Raw genomic sequence first — 14,328 nt, forward strand, 5'->3', positions numbered from 1 at the left:
CTGTGCAATGGGAAATCCACTTCCTGCCCACCTCTGGAGAGCAGCGCTCTTACAGGAATGCAAACTTAACATGAGCTGAGCACTAGATAGTTTCCTAGCTCTGGGCTGGTGTGCCAGAAAAGGAAGAGGGACAAAGAGTTTTGCTTTGCCTAGGCCTTGTTCCTGCACAAGGTAAAACTTTGCTCATCATACTTCTGGTGTAACAGGGCTAAGGGACTTTAGCATTGACAGTGGTAAGGACAAGGAAGAGGAAGTGTGAAGGCAGAGCCAGGGCCCCGCCCCTTCACTGGCACCAGCTTGCAGTGTTGGACCATCACTGGGTATGTGATTCATGGAGCAGCTGCAGTGTGTATTGTCCCATCTCCATTACTTTGCAATTCATGGCATCATTCACGCTTACCAAGTGGCAGAACACTACCATTCTAACTTCAGTGGTTTCTACCCACTCTGCACAGGTGTCAGATGACACATGGTGTCCAGTGAAGTTGATGTTCAGCCTTTCCTCATGACCACAGTATCAGCCCACCACAGGTGGTATTGCCAAACAAGCCCCATCTGCGCTCATCTATGCCAAAAGGATCAGAGCTACAATGTGGAATATGAATGACAGAATTTAGAAATGGAAAAGACCTATGAGGTCATCCCAGTTATTCCTCTGCCAGGGCAGGATTGTTCCCACTAGTACATTTCTTAGTGATTAGTTCATTCTACTTCTAAGTGTCCCAAGTGAGGGTGTTTTCCCTGTTTCCCTTTGGATATTATTCCATGGCCTACTAGATCTCACCATCAGGAAATCATATTCAGCCAAAATCTTCCCTTATTTACTTTCATCTTGTTAACTCTTTCTGTGACCCTCTAAAATTTCTTTTCTGATCCTAATAGTTACATGGTTCATACATCTGTAAACTGCTACCATGTCCCCTTCCCCTCAGTCTTTACTCAGCAGTTATCACTCAGCATTCAAACTACATACACAAGACCAAATCCTGACATCCTGACTCAGGCTATGTCTATACTATCTGCCGGATAGGCGGGTAGTGATTCATCTATCGGGGATAGATTTATCGTGTCTAGTGTAGACACGATAAATCAATCCCCGATTGCTCTGCCATCAACTCCTGTACTCCACCCTGACAAGAGGCAGAAGTGGAGTCAACGGGAGATTGGTGGCAGTCGACCCCGCGTCGTGAGGATGCAAGGTAAGTCGACCTAAGATACGTCAATTTCAGCTATGCTATTCTCATAGCTGAAGTTGCATATCTTAGGTTGATGCCGCCCCCACCCACCCCAGCGTAGACCAGGCCTCAGTTTATACTTCAATTCTTACTCAAGTGTGGTCTACATGGAGGGGTGGGGGGGAGAATTGACCTAAGATATGCAACTTCAGCTACGAGAATAGTGTAGCTGAAGTCAACGTATCTTAGGTCAACTTACCTTGCGTCCTCAGGGCGCAGGGTCGACTGCCGCCGCTCTCCTGTCGACTCCACTTCCGCCTCTCAACAGGGTGGAGTACAGGAGTCGATGGCAGAGTGATTGGGGATTGATTTATCGTGTCTACACTAGACACGATAAATCAATCCCCGATAGAGCACTACCCACCAATCCGGCGGGTAGTGTAGACATACCCTCAGTCAAAGTGCTCATCAGGCCAAATTCAACTCCTAGTTTCACTGCATTGCCTGGTGTAACTGAGAACTGAATGGGGCTCTTTGACTTCACTGAGAATGCACATCACTGAGACAATACTTCGGGATTTGGTCCACAGTAATTAGTTCTTTCAACATTTCCTCTAAAGTAAATCTTTCCAGTCCCTAATTATTTGTATCCATCTTCTCTGATCACACTCTAGTGTGTTGTGTCTTTCTGGTAATGAGGTGCCCAAAATTGAATGTACTATTCCTTGTGCAGGAACCTGATTCGCCCTTGGGAGTAACTCCACTGAATTCAACAAGATTACGGCAGTGTAAAAATGGATTGAGACAGTGGTGAATCAGGCCTAGGGGCCAGCTGGCTCCCAGCCTTGTGCAGTCAGACAATTATGACTACCTCTTGTGCAGAGTGTCCTCTTCCTTTAATACACCTGCTCCAGTTCAGTCATGATTTGGCCTATTGAGAGAGAGAGAGAGAGAGAGAGAGAGAGCACTGAAAAGAGCCAGTGCTTCGATTAACTTTACCTAAAGTCTGCAATGACTTTTAAGAGCTATTTAAGCGAATCTAAATGCTCAATGGATTTAGTAACCTTGGTCTAGCTCATATAAACAGCTATCTACTTGTCCTTTCAAAGCCAGTAAAAGATTGTCCTGTGGTTTTTGCCAGCTTAATATAAAACTAAGCATATGTTTGCAATACTAAAGAAAGAAAATAGGATAGACTACAGCACCTAATTAAACACACACCGAGTGTATGAGAACTAGTATCTCATCCAGTGCCACATTATGTGAGCAAACATGTCTAATCTATAATTAATAGAAATAAAATAAGGGAGAGTTTTTATAAATACAGGTAGTAGTTAACTGTCAGTTATTCTTTGCTGATGCTAGGTAGACAGTGCACTTTAATAAGCCTAAAATAGTTCCAGCAGGTTTTTTTGAAAAATATATGTTGATATACCAATCTATGGAAGGAAAAATTATTCTGGGGTATTGTGTTACAGTGTGTAGAAATAGCTTGCTTGAAAGCATTTGGCATTTATAACTTCATCAAAATCCAATCCCCTCATGTTATTCCTGGGGCTAAAACCCTTGTTCTTGCCTTTGTCTCCATCTTGTTCTTTGACTACTCCAGCCTGAACTGCCTTGACTCAGGCCAGGCTGCTTCCTTCCAGGCTAGCCAGCGTGCTGAAGCAAAAATTGTTACGTTCTCATTGCTTAAACCAGTGGCTCTCAAACTTTTTTTTATCGCGGACCACTTGAAAATTGATGAGGGTCTCGGCAGACCATTTAATGATCTTTCCAAATGTTGTTTGTACTGTTAGCTGACTATTGTAAAGCGCTTTGGATAAAAGCTCTATATAAAAAATCCTTAATAATAATTAACTTTTTTTGTTCTACAAATAAAAGCACACAACTCATATTTTAATATCACTAGTCTTACCTTTCTAATGCAAAGGATGTGCCCTCTCTCCCCCAGCTACGGCAGTCCCTGAACTGTGGCTGGGAAAGAGGGCTGTCTCTCCCTGGCAGCCACAGCCCTGGAGCCGGGGAAAGTTGCCTCTTTCCCTGGCCGCTACAGCCCTGCACATCCCAAATACCTCCCCACCCCATCTACTCAGCCCATTGCCCCCTCCCATCTACCCCTTATTTCCCCCAAGGCCACCACCTCACCTTACATGTGCGTCTTCTCCAGGGTCCAGGCACCTAATTAGTGGAGCCACACCTGGTGGCCCTTCATTCTGTCATGTGCAGCCGCCCAGGCATGCACCTTAGAGGGAACTATCTGCGGACCACCTAAATGGAGCTCGCAGACTATTGGTTGTCCACGGACCACACTTTGAGAACCTCTGGCTTAAACTATGTTGCTCCCATATTATTGTTATTTTTCTTCAGTATTACATCATGGGGATTTCTTTTTAAAAAATAGCCTTCACAACTTCCAAGATCTTTATGCATAAAAAGGGGAAAGCTACTGTTTAAAATTTGTCCCCATGAGTCACCAATAGCACCTGACCTTGAATCAACCCCTTAGATTTGGGGAGTCAGGAGTGTTATTAAACCCTATGCAGAATTCCTGCGTTTTAGGTGCTCAAATACACTCATTCTCCTTTGACTTTCCTTAAAGTTCTCACCATGTCTAACAGGGCTGTCTTCTGGAGGACACCGATAGTGATGTCTTGTATTCTTAACATGTCCTTGAGCTGCTCCTCATACCTTTTGGGATCACTCTACGAGCTCCAACAATCACAGGGATCATCTGTGTTCTAGTTTTCTGTAATGGTTCCACTTCGTGGCAACATTCTTCATACCACTGTCTCCTGTTGTTTCTTTTTTATGTTTCTGTCTCCTGGCACATCACTATCAGTTAATATGGGCTTATTTGTCTTTTTTTCTACAACCACTATGTCTGGCCTGTGATGCCTGCACTATTTGGTCTGTGACAATTACCAGATCCTACAAAATCTTAGCCTCTTCATTCTCTAGAGCGCTTTCAATTTGGTGCTTGTAGTTCTGCATGGCTCATTTGAATCTGTACTTGCCACAGAAGCTCCAGTGAAGACACTTGTTTAACCTCGTTGTACCTGTCCATCTACTCTGTCCCAGCCAGGCTCCTGCAAGCACTCAGTATGTGCTCCACCATCCCTTCCTTTTCGGAACACATTCTGCACTTCAGGGAGCAGTTCTGTTGGTCAATTTTGTTGTGAATATAATTAAGTCTTAAAGACTGCTCATGTGCACTCATAATAAGGCTCTGTCTCTCTTTTGAGGTTTGCAGTGTATTCTGTAGCTCTGTTGGTTCCAGGATTTTAGAGAGAAAAGACAGGTGAGGTAATATCTTATATTTGGCTGTGCCTGAAGAAGAGATCTGTGTTGGCTTGAAAGTTTGTCTCTTTCACCAACAGAAGTTGGTCCAATAAAAGATATTACCTCACCCACCTTGTGTCTCTTTTGAGGTATCCTTCTACAAGCCATGAGTTTGTTAATCTTGTTTAATCGCTGAAGTGTTCGATCTCTCTCCACCACTTTCCATGCATTGATTTCTGTGTAAATCTTTCAAGTCTGTCTTTGACAATTAGTTTTCTACTTTTTTTTATGCTTTCTTGGGCTGGGATACACAGACAGCCATTGCTTGTTATTGCGATCAGATGATCTCTACTCTAGCTGACTCCTTATATATTTTGATGTTGCAGTCTTCATTGTCAATTGCTTACTCCACAGATAGCAGACCTTTTCTTCCATCGCAACATCAGATGTACATTCTGTCCACATCTTTTCTTCTCCTCTTGATTTCACTTGATCACCCCAGCAGCGTATGCTACGACTGGTATCACTCACATATGAATGGCTCCAATCAAATTCTTCAAGTTGAGTTTTGTTCTTACAGCAGTTCTCATCTGCAATAATCTTTTCTCACTTATCCTTTGATTTCCTTATGTTATAATTCCAACATTTCCCTAATTCCAAGGCATTAGTATTATTGTTGCTAGTATTATTGTAGTGCCTAGTGATTCTAGTCATTGACCAGGACCACATTGTGCTAGCACTGTATGAACACAGAACCAAATGGTGGACCTTGTCCTATAAATAAGAACATAAGAACTGCTATTCTGGGTCCGACCAAAGTATCCTGTCTAGCCCAGTATCCTGTTTTCTGACAGTGGACAATGTCAGGTGCCCCAGAGGGAATGAACAGAACAAGTAATCATCAAGTGATCCATCCCATCACCCATTCCCAACTTCTGGCAAACGGAGGCTAGGGACATCATCCCTGCCCATCCTGGCTAATAGCCATTGAGGGGACCTATTCTCCATGAATGTATCTAGTTCTTTTTTTAACCTTGTTATAGTCTTGGCCTTCACAACATCCTCTGGCAAGGAGTTCCACAGGTTGACTTGTGCATTGTGTGAAGAAATACTTCCTTTTGTTTGTTTTAAACCTGATGCCTATTAATTTCATTTGGTGACCCCTAGTTCTTGTGTTACAAGAAGAAGTAAATGACACTTTCTTATTTACTTTCTCCACACCAGTCATGATTTTATAGACCTCTATCATATCCCCCCTTAGTCATCTCTTTTCCAAGATGAAGACTCTCTGTCTTATTAATCTCTCCTCATACAGAAGCCATTCCAAACCCCTAATCATTTTTGTTGCCCTTTTCTGAACCTTTCCAATTCCAATATAACTTTTTTGAGATGGGGTGACCACATCTGCACACAGAATTCAAGGTGTGGGCGTACCATGTATCTATAGAGAGGCAATATGATATTTTTTGTCTTATTATCTGTCCCTTTCTTAATGATTTCCAATATTCTGTTTGCTTTTTTGATTGCTGTTGTACATTTAGTGGATCTTTTCAGAGAACTATCCACAGTGATCAGGGCCAGCTCCAGGGTTTTATCCGCCCCAAGTGGCGGGGAAAAAAAAAAGCCGCAATCGGCAGCAATTCGGTGGTAGCTCCACTTTCTTCTTCAGCGGCAGGTCCTTCCCTCCAAGTGGGATCAAGGGACTCACCCCCGAATTGCCACTGAAGAGCCCGACGTGCCGCCCCTTCCCCTTGGCTGCCCCAAGCACCTGCTTGCTCAGCTGATGCCTGGAGCCAGCCCTGACAGTGACTCCAAGATCTCTTTCTTGAGTGGTAACAGCTAATTTAGACCCCATCATTTTATATGTATAGTTGGGATTATGTTTTCCAATGTGCATTACTTTTCATTTACAATCTACATATAAGACAAGACACAACATATGGGGACAGACAGGTGGGGTAGTACAAGGGAACAGTGAGACGGTATTGGTCAGTATGATAGGCAGTGGTCTCATCACACCAACAGCCTAACCACTGCAAGTTCTTTGTGGGTATCATAGCAAAGGAGAGTTCTGAGGGGGGATTTGAAGGTGGATAATTGAGTATCTTTGTGGATATTCCCAGAGAGCACCTTCTAAGTGTGAGGGGCAGTATGGGAAAAGGTGCTTGTTTGAAAATTTACCAAGTTTGGTACAGAAGGCCCATGGCCTTCCCCAGCATATCTGAGCTAGTATCCCTTTACTTCAAGGCTCTAGACAACGCTGCCTCCACCTATATTTGTACTCACTGCCACCTACTCACTCCACTCCACTTGAGTCTCCAACCTAAACACTCCTCTTTGTAGTGTATATGTCAACACAGGCAAGATGTTATGATTCCATTTTCCACATGCTGCACCTTAAATGTAATGAGCCTTCTTGTAAGTCTGTTGAGGAACGGTGCTGTGAGGCAATTGAAAAGGGGTCTTACAAAGTGAGTAATGCACTGTGTGCTCTCTCACTCTCTCTGTCTCTTGGAAATGTATATTTGTTCTTTGTTGTTTGACACAATCTCAAAAGCAGTCAACCAGACAGAGATGGCATGTTTTTTTCTTTGGTTATTTGGGTGTTTGTGTACGGAAAACATATTATCGTCACCATCTCTTACTACTCTTATCTTTGGGCCTTCTTCCAAAGTTTCCTTCAAGTCTGGAAAAGCCTCCTGTTTCTTTTGCATTAAATAGCTCTGTTTCTTAGAAAATCTCACTCTTTCCATGGAGCCTTTCAAGATGGCTTTATGCTAGAAACAAATCCACAAATGATACTAAAGATCTGCGTCATCATTAGTTTGTGGTCTTTATTTGGCTAAAATTTCAAACTCTATGCTTGTCTAAGACCCTTGGAGCAAAGACTGTGTCTTCCTCTGCATACTACACAGATCTGAGCACACTAGTATTCAGTTAAGTAATACACTAGGCATGGATGGACTATTATGTTACATTATGGTGCATTCCCTTGTGCCAGATGTTGGAATGGTGTTTTAGAAGTTCATGAGACTAACCTAATAGTATTTCTAGAACACAATATTTCATGTTTTACATAATAAGGTTTTGAAGCCAGTAATGCAATAAGGTTGATTTCACTTCTTTCCCCAAATGCTGACTCAGATTGCCTTCACTACATTGCAAACATCTTTTCTCCAGGGAGAGAGGAATACATTTTTAGAGTGGGTAGGCATGCACAGCTCCCACTGGCTTCGGCTTGAGTGTTCATCACATCTGAAAATTGGGTTCACTAGATCAAGCAGGATGCCAGTTTCAGTCAACACTGTATTGGATGAAGTCTAGATGACACTGGGAGTCAAAAGCTATCTTCTTAGCAGCCTGTATGCCCAGAACCCCTTTATTTAATCTTTTCCCATTCAAAGTCACTGTCATGGTTTCTGTGACTACACTTCTGGTGGTGGTTTCTGGTGAAACTCATGGACATGAAGCCACCAAAATTCAACAGATTTTGGATACAGTCCTGAAAAATTCCTCAGTTGCCTGTGTTTGGGCAGGGTGTAATAGTCCCCATGTGTTCAGTGACACATTAGAACTATGGTACACAATTTGTATGTGATATACTTTTTATGCCAACTTTCAGAAGTTGAAACCTACCAAATAGGTGCAACTTTTCTTCCTAATGTTGCCAGCACAGCATGTGGTATTTCATGTTTTGATCTTTATTTACATCAGTATGACTTTGCTAGATGAGAGAATCTGTGTGTTTAACTGAAAACTATGTGGAAGATAAATGTGTAATAGAAATAAAATCTGTCATTGATTTGTTCCTGTGTTAACTTTTTTATGTTGACATAAGTATATGGAAACTGTTTTATATCCTTCCTTGACAAATACACTACAATAGAAATTTTTATATGGTGTTGACTTCTGGATTATTAACATCTATTTTTTGGCATGATCAAACACTTATTCCTTTCCAAATATATTTATAGCTCATTAAATGTACAGAACATTCAATTTCACACTATTATAGTTTACACTAGTTCTGGCCCACTGATTCATTGAAGATGATCAATGACCATCAGTGCCTGGAGTAAAGGTTGTGATTTCTACACATTTACACCTAATTTTAGTTGCTTTTTAGGCTTGAAAATCAGCAAGTTACACCACTCATCGAAGTGAGTGGTAGAGACGTCTTCAACATTGTGCTTTGAATCCTATTTTTGTGATACGGTGAGGGTTTGGGTGAGATCAGATCACAAAGGACATTCCTTGGGCATATAAACTGGCAGTATTTCCACAGTATTTAGTGTATTGTAAAAATGAGCTCCAAATCTCTTGCTGAATTAAGGGGCGGTTTTCTCCACCGCCAGCATACGTGTCCATGTTTCCACAGTATTTTATACAAAAAAGGCCAAATTCAGACCTGGAGTAATGGGGGCCTGGCTGCAGCATTTCGTTTCAGTGTGTCACAGAATATATTGATTCCTAGATTTGAAGGTCATAAGGGACCGTTATGATCATCCACAACAACAACACAAGCAATAGAACCTTATAAAGCACTTTCTACCTCAGGCCCATTAACTTCAGGTGGAGCTATGGCATATGTTTTAAAATGGCAGCCATCCTTGATTAGAAGACTTCAGGTGACAGATAATCCATCACACCTCCAGGTAAGTCATTCCAAGAGTTATTTATCCTCACTGTTTAACATTTGAACCTTATTACTAGTCCGAATTTGCCTGGCTTCTACTTCCAGCCAATGGATCGTGTGATGTCTTTGTCTGCTAAGTTAAAGAGCCGTCTACTATCAGAAAGATTTTCCTCATGTAGGTACTTACAGGCTGTGATCAAATCCTCTCTCAATCTTCTCTTAGATAAACTAAATGGAGTGATCTTTTATTTTAATCTATCACTGTAAGGAAGTTTTCCAGACCTCAAATCATTGTTGTAGCTCTTTTCTGAACCCCTTCCAATTTGTCCACATCCTGTTATACCTGGTCAAACTCATTGGGGAGTTTTCCCAAAACTACATCTAAAATCTGTTGAATTTTGGTGGTTTCATGTCCATGATTACACAGGTACAGAAAGCATGTAAGTGAATTTGAATAAAAGAGAAATAGATAAATGGATTCTGTGCAGGCAAGAGGCTAAGAAGATAATAGTCTTGAATCCAAGCGTCATCCAAGTTCACTTTAAAGGAGACCATGTGTGTGCGCGCACACATGCACACACACATGCGGGTGCAGAAAGGAAAACTTTAGACATTTCAATTTACCACTGTAAATGTAATACATAATTAAAATAAATGGGTATTTCTTATTCCTTGGCAAGCTTTGGAATAACAGTTAACACATGCCCCCTGCAGGATTAATGGTATAATTCCATGCTGTCTATATACACTGTGGGTTAAAGTAAATTTGTTAGCAAAAAATGCTCTTGAGCCCCTCTTTTTAAAAAGCTGAAAAAGTGGGCCATGTTGATAGCTGGCTAATGCTCTCCCTGGTGTCACAAAGAACTTGCTACATTCTCATGTTTGTCTTGGTAATACCTGATTGGGCAATCTTCCCCCCTTAATATTAAAAATAGTGTTTTTAGAAGAAGATCCACAAACATAGTGCTTGAGTTGATAACCATTTCATGAAGACTATCATCCAGGGTTTAAATTCAGCTGGAGCTGTCTGGGGTGGAGCTCCAGTAAATATTTTCCCCAGCACCTCCTATGGGTCCTGAGTGCGCCCCACAGGGTTGAAGCCCCAAGCCCAGCACCTCTTGCAAGGCTGAAGCCCTGAGCCCCCATGAACTCCCCCACGGGGCTAAATACCCTGGCCCCCGAGCGCCATCCTCACCCCCCCACAGGACTAACTCCCCGAGATCCCCCACCTCACAGCTGAAGCCTGGAGTCCCAACTGGGGGGCGCGTGGGACTCTGGGGAAATAATCTCTGAGAATTTAATCCCAGCTATCATCAATACAAAAACAAAGACTTAGAGGGCAAAATAATTCACCACAGAACTGTAATGAGTGCTTCCTGCAGAATAAACACTGATCACCAGTAGATGGTGATGTCTGATCATTTATTTCCTTCTTGCTCTAGATCCAGTCTTGCTCTGATTTTCTGCTCTGATTTTCTTTTAAGTGGAGAAATAGCCTTGTTTATCCAGGAATGTGCACAACATCTCTTTTCCTCTCTTCAAGTGAGATTCTGCTTAATGTGAATTATTATTTTGTATTTGTATTTCCATAGCCTCTCCTCCACCCAGAAATCTGAGTCAGCAACAGGGCCTTTACGCTGGGCCTTGCGCAAACAAAAAGGAAGACATGGTCTCTAGCTGAGGTAGCTAACAATCTAAAAAAAAATATATAAAAACATGTGGGTGATGCTTTGAGAGATGAGTTGTATTTTTTCTTCTATGGTACCTTCCATTTGAGAATCTGAACATTAATTAACAAAAATTAGTTCATTTTAGCCTCTTAGCACCTCCACCCTTCCTCCCGGCCATGAGTTAGATAAGCTGTATCGGTACAGCAGTGCTGCTGTAAGCGTGTAAGTGTAGTCATGGTGTAAGATAAAAACAACCTGTGTTTCACTCGGAATGTACATTTTTTTTCAGTGAAGACATACCTGTCTTTGCCAAATTTTGTGAAAATCTTTTTGGGCTTAACACAAATGCATGCCCCTAAGCACTTGCTCCCAAGTGCATGCTCCTAAGCTCTTGTAAACATAAACTGCACAAATGGAAACATTCAAGAGTGGCAATTTGCTAAGTAAGAAGAATGACATCACACTGCCCAATACTTGGTTATTTTGTATGTCCTGTCAATTACTTCATCTGAAAAATCCTTTGTACATTTCATTTATATATCTGCTTAGCTATGGCCTGATTCTCAAAGGGAATCTGATGCCTAACTCCCATTGAAATCAGTGCATGTTAGCTCCCTTTAAGGATCTGGGTCTTAGGACCTGATCCAGAACCAGTTGAAATCAATGGCAGACTTTTCATTGATTTCACTCAGCTCTGGATTAGACCTTTAGTTAGCAGGGCAAAAGTGCCATTTTTCTTGAGTAACCTCTCTCTCACACTCATTGTCGCTGACTTACCCTTCTGCATTCTGGCTGAGGTGCACATCCTTTGATATTTGTCATCCTGGAGAGAAATAAAGACATTCATATGCCAGCCAGTCTCAGAGTTTGATCAAAGTTTAATATAATTTGATCAAAGTTTTGCTTTGTTCATGTTATCCACCTACGGGGCTTATCATTAACAGGTCAGCATTTGCCACTAGATGACATGTAAGGCTAAATTCACAAAAGGACTGAGGCACCTAACTGACACTTTTAGGCACCTAAATCTCAGAATCAGGTCCCAGTGGGATTCACGAAAATCCCTGCTCAGATGCCCCTGAACCCTGAAATGGTTAGAGCACCCACCTTGTCTCTCACTTAAATGTATCTTCACTTTACTCTGTACAAACTGTCATGGAAGTACAGTGCTCTGAATGAAAACACATTTGTTTTCCCTCAAGATCATTGGGTCTGATATCCATATGACAATGGGACCAGAGCTGTAAAAACAAATCCTGGTCAGAAATACCTTCTTTTATTCTTTTAAAGTAAATAAAAGTTGCTTAGCTTTCAAAGTTTCTGAGCACCGGGGTAGAGGAATCTTGGGATGCAGGCCCAGTGGTGAGATGAGGATAAGTGAAATAGAGATGGTTAATTCCTTGCTATGACTCTAATCCCACACTCTGAAAAGGATTGTGGGATTTGAGATGGGCAGAGCAAAAATAAAGGAGGTGGGAGATTAACTACTATAGTCCTCAGACATACACAGCAATGTCTAGGTTAACAGCTGCCTGTGAAGTAACGTAATAATGGACAATGGGGCAACAAGCCTACCTCTTTCTTACTTTCTGTTTATGACATCAAACCACGGGGTACAATATCCTCTTAGTCACAGCCAGCCTCAACTAGGCTATTCCTTTAACTGGAACTCCTTAAGCACCACCTGTTCAGTCTGGAAGTGTTTTGAAAACATCAGAGAGGCCATTACTGTGTCTCATCAACAGACTAAATGAATGGCAGATTTGTGTCGGATAACAAATTTAACAAGTACACCCTGCTGCAGTCGGAACCTGATGTACTCTGTAGTTATAGGCCATTTGAATCATGTTGTAATTAAAGGTATTTTTGTGCTTCAATCTTCTGAACTGCTGTTCAACACTGTGCCTCATAACAAAACGGTACATTTAGTGGGGATTTGTTTTGTCTCTGCTCACAGGTAATCACAAGAGCTCTGTAAAATGTTTGACTCAAACCTCAGAATCACAGGTGACTTGAGTCTGGCCAGTAATTCATCTTCATTTTTATCTGTCTGCAAATTGTGTGTCAAAGCTTGCTAGAGACATTTTTTGATGCATGGTGAAGAAGGATGAGCTTGCAGTTAAGGTGCTAAACTGGGAACTGAGTTCCATTCTTGCCCCCACCATGCACATCCTGCTTTCTTTTTGACAAGTCACTTTATCTCTCTAGTCCCCATTTGTAAAGTGCTGATTTATTCTCCCTTTTGTCCGTCTAGCTTGTAAGCTTTTGGGGGCAGGAAATGCCTCTCAGGGTGTGTCTACACTTTGATAAAAGACCTACAGCACACCTGTGACTGGCCCAGATCAGCTGACTTGGGCTCACGGGACTTCAGCTGAGGGGCTATCAAATTGGAGTGTAGACATTCAGGCTCGGGCTGGAGCCTGGCTCTGGGACCCTCCCCTATTGCGGTGTCTCAGAACTCAGGCTTCAGCTGGTGCCTGAACAGCTACAGTGCTGTTTTATGATCCCACAGCCCACGCCCTACGGGCCTGAGTCAGTTGTAGGTCTTCTATTGCAGCAGAGACATACCCTTGCTATGTGTATGAACAGTGCCGGGCTTATTCTGGGGGAGGTCTCAAGGTGCTAATGTAATACAAATAATAGCCAATTACAGTGTATCTTAATATCTGTGAAAAGGGACCAGGACATTTTTTTGCCCAAGAAAGAGAAATACCTTGTTCTTTACAAACAAAAGTTAATTGATAAAGTGGCTGGATGCATCAAGGACAGGGGTGTCCTACATGCCAGTCATTGTAAAACTAATTGGTAGCAGCATGGGGAGAAAAGAGATGTTAGCAGCAACACTGATCATAAAAAAAAAGGTACATGAAAAGTCACTGGAAGAGTCTCATGCTCATGGCCCCAGCGCTCAAGGAATCTGCAGAAGACTGAGCATTCAGATGTTGGAAATTTATCTTAGGACTCTTCTGTTGTGACAATGAGCATGCACCGATGTGAGTAAGGGCTGCATGATCTAACCCACAATAATTTTATATGAAGGATTTAAGCAGAAGGGTCTTAAACTAGGGGTCGTGACCCTTCAGGGGGTCGTGAGGTTATTACATGGGGGTCATGAGCTGTCAGCCTCCCCCCAAAAAAGCCCGGTTTCACCTGTAGCATTTATAACAGTGTTAAATATAAAATATATAAGGGGGAGTCACACTCAGAGGCTTGCTGTGTGAAAAGAGTCACCAATACAAAAGCTTGAGAACCACTGATTTAGGCTGACCTACTTGAAATCAGGAGGAGCCCTCCCTTCCCCCCCTCCCATAATCTCCTTTGTTGTTCACATAAGAACATTCTTCACTTTCCTTCTGGGAATAAGAGATAGTAGCCAAGATCAACCCTCAGCAAAACCTAATTCATTGATCTTTTTTTTAAAGAGGCAATTATTTAAAAGAAAGGGTTTGATAGCTTTTCCGTCTTACACTTTTTCAGCATTTTTTTCTTATATGTAAACTTGCTGAGAACAAACAATGATTTATCTCCAGATTTATCTAGTTCCAGTTCAATGTCACTTCATTAA

This window comes from Mauremys reevesii, linkage group 3, assembly GCF_016161935.1.
Source record: "Mauremys reevesii isolate NIE-2019 linkage group 3, ASM1616193v1, whole genome shotgun sequence".
NCBI lineage: Eukaryota > Metazoa > Chordata > Testudines > Geoemydidae > Mauremys > Mauremys reevesii.